The following is an 11,263-nucleotide window of genomic DNA, read 5'->3' on the forward strand; positions in this document are numbered from 1 at the left end:
AAATTTACATCACTCCCAACTCGGACACATGAAAAGGTTCTTCACTCACCCATAACTCGGGGCTATACCTCAAATAAAGATGAACATCATGTACCTAATAGTTCTTCCATCCTCCAGCAGACCCTTCTCGTCGTTTCCAAATCATATCAATACATCTCGCAGTCCTAACATACTCATCATGTAGCTATCCAGTCATTACTCCCCTTTATAGGGACACAACAGAACACATAGATCTAGAAGCACGCGCTCACGCAATCATCAGCTCGGGGCTCAAGCTATAGGCAAAAATTCAGCCTCAAGTCCTCCAGACTGGCCCAACATAAACACCCAGGGATCACATCCCGCCCCTCAATCAGGGAATCACAAGCCATCGATGCACATCTGATACTGAGCGCTCGTTCGCGCATACGAACGGTGGAAGGAATTACAAGAGTTACTTTTCAAGCTGAATCAAGGACGCATGATAAGAATTCAAGAATGTGAATTTTTTCCTAAAGGTTCCGCAGCCTCTCGAGGATAAATACAGACGTCTCCATACCGATCCGCGAAACTCTACTAAACCTGCCCATGACTCGTGAGACCTATGTAACCTAGGCTCTGATACCAACTTGTCACGACCCTAAACCCAAACCCGGTCGTGATGGCGCCTCTTGTGAAGACAAGGCCAGCCAACACATTTCCAATTCACTTTAAGCAATTAGAATAATAAAACCCAAGTTTTTAATAGAAATAAAATCCCAAAATAACAGAATAAGTTGTGAAAATAAAACCAACACAGCCCGACATCAGGGTGTCACCAGTCATGAGCATCTAAAACAATACTATAAGTCTGAAGTCTCATCCACTACTACATAACGGAATCAAAAGAGAACTGAGATAAAGGGAGAATGCACTGGGCTGCGAATCGCCAAGCAGCTACCTAGTAAATCTCCAAAGACCTGCTGGAAATATCAACCCTCAAGAGCAGGACCTGTAGCGCCCGAATCTGCACACAGGGGTGCAAGGAGTAAAGTGAGTACTCCAACACATTGAGTCATAAAAATAAATGAAAACTGAGTAATATATAACCACGTAAGGCACAACATTAAGCTAATAGAGGCATAAATAATCAGTAGATATAATTAAGCAGTGAAATCTCATAAACATCTTTTAAACAGTTAAACAATATACAGGAAAACAACTAAAAAGTAAACATATAATAACTGCCCCTCGGGCACAGTAGCAACAAAATCAGCCCCTCGGGCAATATCACATAACAATACCAGCCCCTCGGGCTATGTCTCATATCACAATGGGTACTCGCGCTCACTGGGGGTGTACAGACTCCGGGAGGGGCCCCTTACGGCCCAAGCACAATATCAAGCCATCTCGTAGCATCATAAATATGCTCTTGGCCTCATATCAATCTCAAGCCACCTCGTGGCGTACAATCTCAGGCCCTCGGCCTCATTATCATAATCAGTATATCACTGCTGCGGCGTGCAGCCCGACCCAAAGGTATCCTCACAACACAGGCCCTCTGCCTTACTCAGTCAGAATCTCATAAGCCCCTCGGGCAACAGTAAAACATGAAGCTCAGCTCAAATACCTTTGAAAATATCATTTAATGTGTTTAAAACAGAATAACATAGCTGAGTCTTGAAAATAATAAAAATATAGCATGACTGAGCACCAGTATGAAATCAATCAGTGAGGAAAATATCATTTAAAATCCCCCAAGGGTTCAAACAGTTGGCATGAAGCCCACATATGGCATTTAGCCCAAAATAAAATAATATCAAACAATTAATTATCAAATACGCAGTAAAATAGTCATTCGGGATGGACTAAGTCACAATCCCAACGGTGCACGACCCCACACTCGTCATCTAGCGTGTGTCTCACCTCAACATAGCCGAACGCTGTAAAATTCCGGGATTTCATACCCTTGGAAGAGCATTTAAAATCATTACTCGCCTCGAACTAGCCCGAAAAGCTACTCTGCAACACGCTTGCCTCTCGAACCAACTTCCGAGTGTTCCAAATCTACCAAGTTCAGATTTTTATCATCAAATTATGCTAAACGAATGAATTCCAATTGAAAAATATCTATTTTAAGCACAAAACCCGAAAATCGGTCAAAACCCGAAATCAGTCAAAACCCGACCCCAGGCCCGCGTCCCGGCACTGGACAAACTTTATACCAAAATGGTCTTCATCATATCACGAGTTCGTACATATAAAGAACTTGAAAATCGGAGTTCGATTAGCCCCAAATCATCCCTAGAATGTCTCATAATCTCAAGCCCTAACTCCACCTTTTTCTACTGATTTTCATGTCTAAATCCATGTAAGATCACATAATTAACTCAAAAATAGGAAGAAATCACTTACCTAGTGTTGCTTGGTGAAAATCCCTCCTTGAGCTCTCCAAAATCGTCCAAGCCAAATGAAAGAAATGAAAGAAATGGGCTAAAACTCGTGCTTAAAACAATCTGCCCAGGCTTCATCGAGTTGTACCTTGCGCTGTGCAAGTTGTACATCCTATTACCATTTTAAAGATTTAGAAATTAGACTCGAAAATCATTCAGTTGATAGGTTTTACACCATATGAACCTCTATATATTCCGAAATATGTGCTTCTAAAGTCGGCTCCATGCATCAGAAAAATTTTGTCGAAATTGCTCCACCAGCCATCTTCAATCGATCTTAACTTTCTGATCAAATGTCCAAATCATGAATGATTTAACTTACTGGAAACTAGAATGAAAGGGCTACAACTTTCATGTTTTGCAAATTTTCTGATTCCTTATAGATAGCATGAGACCTTCCAAACTCGATTCCTCGTATCAGAAATTTTCTGGTGAACAGCTGAAGCTCAAATATCTGCAACTTTTCCAAAGCATGAAATAGTCCGTTTAACCACCCGAAACTCACCCAAGGCCATCGGGACCTCAACAAAACATGCCAACATATCCCATAACATCATTCAAACTTGTTCCAACCTTCGGAACGCTCAAAAACAACATCACAACACCAAATTCGCATTGCATTCAAGCCTAAGAATTTCAAAATCTTCTAAATTACGCTTTTGATCAAAAACCCAAACAAACCACGTCCGAATGACCTGAAATTTTGCACACATATCCCAAATGACACAACGGAACTACTATAACTCTCGGAATTGCATTCCGACCCCTATATCAAAATCTTACCTATCAACCGAAAAATGCCAAAAACTCAATTTCACCAATTCAGGACTAAATCTACTCCGGACCTCCGAAACACATTCCGATCATGCTCCTAAGTCCCAAATCACCTAACGGAGCTAATCAAATCATATAAATTCCAATCCGAGATCATATACTAACAAGTCAAATCTTGGTCAAACCTTTCAAATTTCAAGCTTCAAACTGAGAACTGTTCTTCCAAACTCATTTTGATCACCCTGAAAACCAAAACCAACGATTTACATAAGTCATAATACACTACACGGCGCAAGTCATGCCCGAGAACTGGCGAGCAAGGTGCAAAAGTTTAAAACGACCGGTCGGGTCGTTACATTAAGATTTAAGACAGACACATATTGCCGCATCTTTTTATTAATTACTACTTCGATCCTTTAATTTTATTTTAATGTAAAATTTATTTAACTTGATACGAAACTTTAGAAAGAATTAAATATTTTTAGAATTTGTGGTCTAAATATACCATGACACTTTTGTGGTGATTAAAATTATGTCACAAATTAAAAATGCAACATAGGTTATTTATAAGATGCATCAGCTTACGCGGTCAAGAGAAAAATAATGTATAAATGTGGAGCTTTCAATAGAAAAAATATGTAAGATAAATATATCTAGATAAGGATTTAAAATATATATGGATAACTGAAATTGAACTTTATTAATGATAATCAACTTCTTTTATTTTAATTATACATCATCTTAAGTAGCAATACGAATAATATTCTTTGTCTTGAATATAAATCATTAACTAGTGACAACTAGCACGACATGTATCTGGAGAAACATAGCATGCTTTATCCAAAGTGCAACACCATTTGGGAGGTTCGTCGTGATCAAGAATTGGGATGCATGGATTGGTTGTTACTTCAGATTTAACTCTTGCACTTTCATCACCTGCATTTCGTGAAAATAAGAAAAAAAAAAAAGATATTATACATCAGTTTAAGGACAAGTGTACAGATAGTCATTCTCAAGAATGCTATTTAGATATTGGTCGGTACTTATTTTAACCTGAAATATTAAACTAAAAATTCTAACTTCAAGCCCATTCAAGATATTTTTGTCCCGAAAAATAAAACTTAAAAAACTAAAATTTAGGACGCACTGGTTAATTCCTAAATAGCAGCCCTATAGAGTGGCTACCTAGTGTCATCTACGTATTTTTTTTTTCTTTTTTTTCTTTTTTCTTTCTTACATAGTTTAACTTCTATATATACAGACATGCATAAATTTTTCCTTTTTACACTTTTCAATCACCTAAAAGATAATAACTGTCCTTAAAGAGCAGAATTAGTAACCTTAAAAACAAATCCTACTTTAATAGATTTAAATATACTGATAGTGTAAAATATTTTTTACACTGTCAGTCTATATATATATTGGAGTAAAATATTGGAACAAATATAGACATACAATGATGAAGAGCCAACAAGGAGAACCAAACCATGCAAAGCAACAAAACTGACTGAAGGGAGGATTTTGTAGAGGCCATGATACAATTTAGTGCTAAAATGTCAAAAGATAGTGAGAAATAGTTAAGGGATTTTCCTAAATATATAGTCCTATGGAAGTACTTGATTTTGGTAACTAACACAAACTAATGATTAATTTACCAAGTTATTTCCTAATTTTTTATAATCTAGCTAGAAATACAACATTGAAAATCTTATCTACTTACCTTTTTCATGCTTTATTTGAACACCCCTCACTATGGTAATAAGATGTCACGACCCGGATTTCCCTCCCTCAGGAGTCGTGATGGCGCCTACTATTAGGAGCTAGGCAAGCCAATTAGTTATTATCTCTCTTAGCAAACCTCGACATTAATAAAAACAACGAAACATTTAATAGAAAAACGGAAGTCTTAAATATAAATAAACTGAATGCAATGCGGAAGTTCATTACAACTCTACCCGAGGACTGGAGTCACAAAATCACGAACGTCTAGAGAATGCTAAATACAATGTCTGAATAAAAACATAGTTTTGTTTGTTCCGGTACAAAGGATAACAAACTAAAGTAAAGATAGAAGAAACTCCGGGCCTGCGGACGTCAGCGAGGCTACCTCGGTGTCTCTGGACTGAAGTCAGCTCCCTAATCTACTATTGCTGTCCAAAAGCTGCTCCGGCACCATGATCTATGCAAAACGATGCACAGAGTGTAGCATCAGCACAACCGACCCCATGTGCTGGTAACCCCGGCGAAGTAGTGACGAGGCTAGACCGGACTACCAAACAAACCTGTGCAGTTCAATATATATATATGTATGCAATATAAAGGTATACAGAAATTAACCAGTCAAGGGGGAGGGGGAGCATGCTGTAGGGGCTGTAACAGTTCAGGTATAAAATCAATAATTAAGGAATGAAACAGTACAACTACGATAGCAACGATAGTAGGAAATCAACAATTGCACGGCACCACCCTTCGTGCTTTTACTCTCGTTCTCACCCAAACAATCATATAGAGTGCACGGCATCACCCTTCGTACTTTACCTCACAAAATGATGACACGGAATGATTCTTCGTGCATAAACACTCATATCATGGCACGGAATGTTCCTTCGTGCATTAGTAATCATACCATGGCACGGAATGTTTCCTTCGTGCATTAGTAATCATATCATGGCACGGAATGTTACTTCGTGCATTAGTAATCATATCATGGCACGGAATGTTCCTTCGTGCATTAGTAATCATATCATGGCACGGAATGTTCCTTCGTGCATTAGTAATCATATCATGGCACAGAATGTTCCTTCGTGCATTTGTATTCATATCACAATCGTGCACGGCATCACCCTTCGTGCTTTATTACTCGTCCTCACCCAAACAACAATCACAAACAAAGGGGCGAGGGAATAGACAAACAAAATAGGAATCCCAGCAAGGGAACAATAACTACAATTTCAATATCCCGGCAAGGGAGAAAAGTCTACTAAACAGCAAAACATCCCGGCAAGGGAATAACCATTAACTCATTAGCTTTCTTTCGTTTCTTACTTCACATCTCACTATATCACTTGAGCCAATGCTTCCACGAATCTTATAATCTCAGATGCCTTTTCAATTCATATTACAACCAAGCCAATACACCACGAAAATCAAATGATCATAATGTTTTTCACATGTTCTTTACAATGTATAAAAGTCCTCAATTAACATGGAATTCACACAAAATCAGGATAATCACCCTCTAAGGACTCACAGTCATGCTAGACACCAATGTATAGATACTCGTCACCATGCCTATACATCGTACTCGATCAATTAGCAAATAGCAAACAAGACTCAACTCCTATTCCCTCAAGCTATTGTTAAACCAATCACTTACCTCAACTTCCACGGCCAGTTCAATCCTCAACAACCGCTTTCCCTCTCGAATTCGGCTCCAACTCAACCAAATCTACGCAATAATGACTTCACGTTATCAATATGTGCTAAACAAATGGAACCCAATGTCTAATTATAGCTTTTGCATCCATTTACCCCAAAGGTCAAAAATGCCCCCTGGCCCACATGGTCAAAACCCGAGGTTCGAACCGAAACCCGATTACCCATTCCCCCATGAACTCAGATATATAATTTATTTTGGAATCGGACCTCGAATTGAGGTCCAAAACCCCCAATTTTAGAAAACCTAGGTTCTACCCAAAATTCCCAAATTTCCCCATTAAAATCTTTGTTTTGAAGTTGAAATTATGTTTAAAGATGTTAAGGAGTAAAGAAAATGAGTTAGAAATCACTTACCAATCGTTTTGGAGAAGAAGAATCGTTTGGAAAATCGCCTCTTATGTTTTGGGTTTTGAAAAAGTGAAAAATGACTGAAATTCCCGACCTTATATACCCTATGAAGACCCAACGCGGACCGCGCAAAAATGGACCGCGGCCGTGCTGAAGAACTGTACAAATACCACTCTCTGAACTCTCCAGCGCAGACCGCACAAAGGGGAACGCGGCCGCGCTGGAAGACCTGGGAAATGCCGGCTCTCTGAAGTTAGCTACGCGGACCGCGCATGGACGACCGCTGCAACGCAGCTTCCACCACGGACCGCACTAAGGCGACCGCGTTCGGGCAGCACGCACCGCAGGCCGCACTAAGGCGACCGCGTTCGGGCAGCACGCACCGCAGGCCGCGCTAAGGCGACCGCGGGCGCGCTGGAGCCTGCAACTCCCTGAACCTGCAACATCTGCTATTTCCAAGTCTAAGACCTCCCGGGGCCTACTCAAAACTCACCCGAGCACTGGGGCTCCAAACCGAACATACATATAACTCCAAAAACACCCTACGGACTTGCCCGTGCGATCAAATCGCCAAAATACATCAAAAACAACGGATCAAGCCTCAAAACTCATGAATTCTTCCCAATTTTCATAAAACATCAATTTTTTTCCATTTTAAGTCCGACACACGTCAAACGACGTCTGATTTCAACCAAACTTTAGAGAAAGCGTTTAAACCATATATAAGACTTGTACCGGGCACCGGAACCAAAATACGGGCCCGATACCACAGTCTTTTAATCAAATTTCATTTCCTTCCCTTGATAAATTTCAGAAAAGCAATTTCACATAAAAATTCATTTCTCGGGCTCTAAACCTCGGAATTCGACTCCGAGCATATGCCCGAGTCTCATATTTTTCTGCGGGTCCTCCGGGACCGTCCAATTACGTGTCCGGGTCCGTTTACCCAAAATATTGACCAAAGTCAACTTTAATCATATTAATATCAAAATTCATCATTTTTCACACAGAATTCATATTTAAGATTTCCGGCTACGCGTCCGGACTGCGCTCGCAAATTGAGGGGACTAAAATGAGGTTTTCAAGGCCTCAAAAGCGCAGAATGAATGAGAAAAATAGGTGATGAACCCTTCGGGTCGTCACATTTTCCACCTCTAAAACAATCGTTCGTCCTCGAACGGACAAAAGAAAGAAGTACCTGAGTCGGCAAAGAGATGAGGATAACGGCTCCGGATATCAGACTCAGACTCCCAGGTCGATGCCTTAGGAGGCTGACCTCTCCACTGAACACGCACTGAAGGAAAACTCTTCGACCTCAACTGTCGAACCTGCCGTTCTAGAATAGCCACCGGCTCCTCCTCATAAGACAGATGCTTGTCCAACTGGACAGTGCTGAAATCTAACACGTGGGCTGGATCGTCGTGATACCTCCGAAGCATGGACACGTGAAAAACTAGATGCACGGCTGACAAGTTAGGCGGCAAGGCAAGCCTATAGGCCACCTCTCTCACACGGTTGAGAATCTCAAATGGGCCAATGAACCTAGGGCTAAGCTTGCCCTTCTTTCCAAATCTCATCACGCCCTTCATAGGCGACACTCGGAGCAATACTCGCTCATTAACCATGAAAGCCACATCTCGGACCTTGCGATCTGCATAGCTCTTCTGCCTGGACTGCTATACGAAGCCTATCCTGAATGATCTTGACCTTGTCCAAGGCCTCCTGAACTAGATCCGTACCCAACAATCGAGCCTCTCCCGGCTCAAACCCTCCCACTGGGGACCGACATCGCCTGCCATACAGCGCCTCATATCGAGCCATCTGAATGCTGGACTGGTAGCTGTTGTTGTAGGCGAACTCTGCTAATGGTAAAAACTAGTCCCACGAACCTCCAAAGTCTATAACACAAGCTCGGAGCATATCCTCCAATATCTGAATAGTTCGCTCTTGATTGTCCATCCGTCTGAGGATGGAATGCTGTGCTCAACTCAACCTGGGTGCCCAAGTCTCGCTGAACAACTCTCCAGAAGCGCGAGGCAAACTGCGTACCCCGGTCCGAAATGATAGATACCGGCACCCCATGAAGGCGAACAATCTCTCTGATGTAGATCTCAGCTAACCTCTCGGATGAATAAGTGGTTGCAACAGGAACAAAATGCGCTGACTTGGTCAGCCTATCAACACTGACCCAAATTGCATCAAACTTCTTCCGGGTCAATGGGAGTCCACTAACAAAATCCATAGTAATCCTCTCCCACTTCCACTTGGGAAGCTCAATCCTCCGAAACAAACCACCGGGCCTCTGATGCGCATACTTAACCTGCTGACAGTTAAATCATCGAGCCACATATGCAACAATATCTTTCTTCATTCTACGCCACCAATAGTGCTGCCTCAGATCCTGATACATCTTCGCGGCGCCCGGGTGAATAGAATACAGGGAGCTATGGGCCTCCGCTAAGATCAACTCTCTAATCCCATCAACATTGGGCACACAAACTCGCCCCTACAGTCTCAAGGCACCATCATCATCTAAGGTCACCTTCTTGGCACCTCCACGCTGCACCGTGTCTCTCAGGACACACAAATAGGAATCATCAAACTGCCGATCACGGATACGCTCCAATAATGAAGAACGAGCAACCGTGCAAGCTAACACTCGGCTAGGCTCAGAGATATCCAACCTCACAAATCGATTGGCCAAAGCCTGAACATCCAAAGCAAGCGGCCTCTGGCTGGCCGGGATATAAGCAAGACCACCCATGCTGGCGGACTTCCTATTCAATGCATCGGCCACCATATTGGCCTTCCCCGGGTGGTACAAGATAGTAACATCATAATCTTTAAGCAACTCCAACCACCTCCTCTGCCTCAAATTCAACTCCTTTTTCTTGAACAAGTACCGAAGACTCTTGTGATCAGTGTACACCTCACACGTCACACCATATAGATAATGCCTCCAAATCTTCAAAGCATGAACAATGGCTGCCAACTCTAGATCATGAACCGGATAATTCTTCTCGTGGATCTTCAACTGCCTCGAAGCATAGGCTATGACTCTGCCATCCTGCATCAATACTGCACCAAGCCCAATACGGGAAGCATCACAATAGACTGTATAAGGCCCTGAACCTGTAGGTAAAACCAATACCGGTGTTGTAGTCAGAGCTGTCTTGAGCTTCTGAAAGCTCGCCTCACACTCATCTGAGCATCTGAACTGGGCACCCTTCTGGGTCAACCTGGTCATCGGGGCTGCAATAGACGAAAACCTCTCCACAAACCGACGGTAATAGCCTGCTAACCCTAAGAAACTCCGGATCTCTGTAGTTGATACTGGTCTAGGCCAGCTCTTGACTGCCTCAATCTTCTTCGGGTCCACCTGAATACCCTCTGCTGATACAACGTGACCCAGAAATGCTACTGAACTCAGCCAGAACTCACACTTGGAGAACTTGGCATATAACTGACTATCCTTCAGAGTCTGAAGAACCACTCTAAGGTGCTGCTCGTGCTCCTCCTGGCTGCGGGAGTACACCAAAATATCATCAATAAAGACTATCACGAACATGTCCAAATATGGCCTGAACACTCGGTTCATCAACTCCATGAATGCTGCTGGGGCGTTGGTCAACCCAAACGACATGACAAGAACTCATAATGCCCGTGCCGAGTACGGAAAGCTGTCTTAGGGACATCGGACGCCCTAATCCTCAGCTGATGGTAGCCAGATCTCAAGTCTATCTTTGAAAACACCTTTGCACCCTGAAGCTGGTCGAACAAATCGTCAATCCTCGGCAGTGGATACTTGTTCTTAATCGTCACTTTGTTCAATTGCCGGTAATCAATGCACATCCTCATCGAACCATCCTTTTTCTTCACAAATAACACCGGCGCACCCCAAGGCGAAACGCTGGGTCTAATGAAACCCTTCTCAAGCAAATCCTGCAACTGATCCTTTAACTCTTTCAACTCTGGCGGGGCCATGCGATACGGCGGGATGGAAATGGGCTGCGTGCCCAGAGCCAGATCAATACAAAAATCGATATCCCTGTCGGGCGGCATACCTGGCAGGTCTGAAGGGAAAACCTCGGGGAACTCCCGAACAATAGGAACAGAATCAATAGAAGGGACCTCTGCGCTGGAATCACGAACATACGCCAGATAAGCTAAACACCCCTTCTCGACCATGCGTCGAGCCTTCACATATGAGATAACACTACGAGTGGCATGACCTGGGGTCCCTCGCTACTCCAAACGGGGCAAATCTGGTAAAGCCAAGGTCACGGTCTTGG

At 42.6% G+C, this 11,263-nt stretch overlaps 1 pseudogene; it reads right to left on the bottom strand.

Moving 5' to 3' along the window:
* LOC109240269 lies at nucleotides 10,405–10,823 on the bottom strand (annotated as a pseudogene).

Source organism: Nicotiana attenuata, chromosome 1 (assembly GCF_001879085.1).
Source record: "Nicotiana attenuata strain UT chromosome 1, NIATTr2, whole genome shotgun sequence".
Classification (NCBI taxonomy): Eukaryota; Viridiplantae; Streptophyta; class Magnoliopsida; order Solanales; family Solanaceae; genus Nicotiana; species Nicotiana attenuata.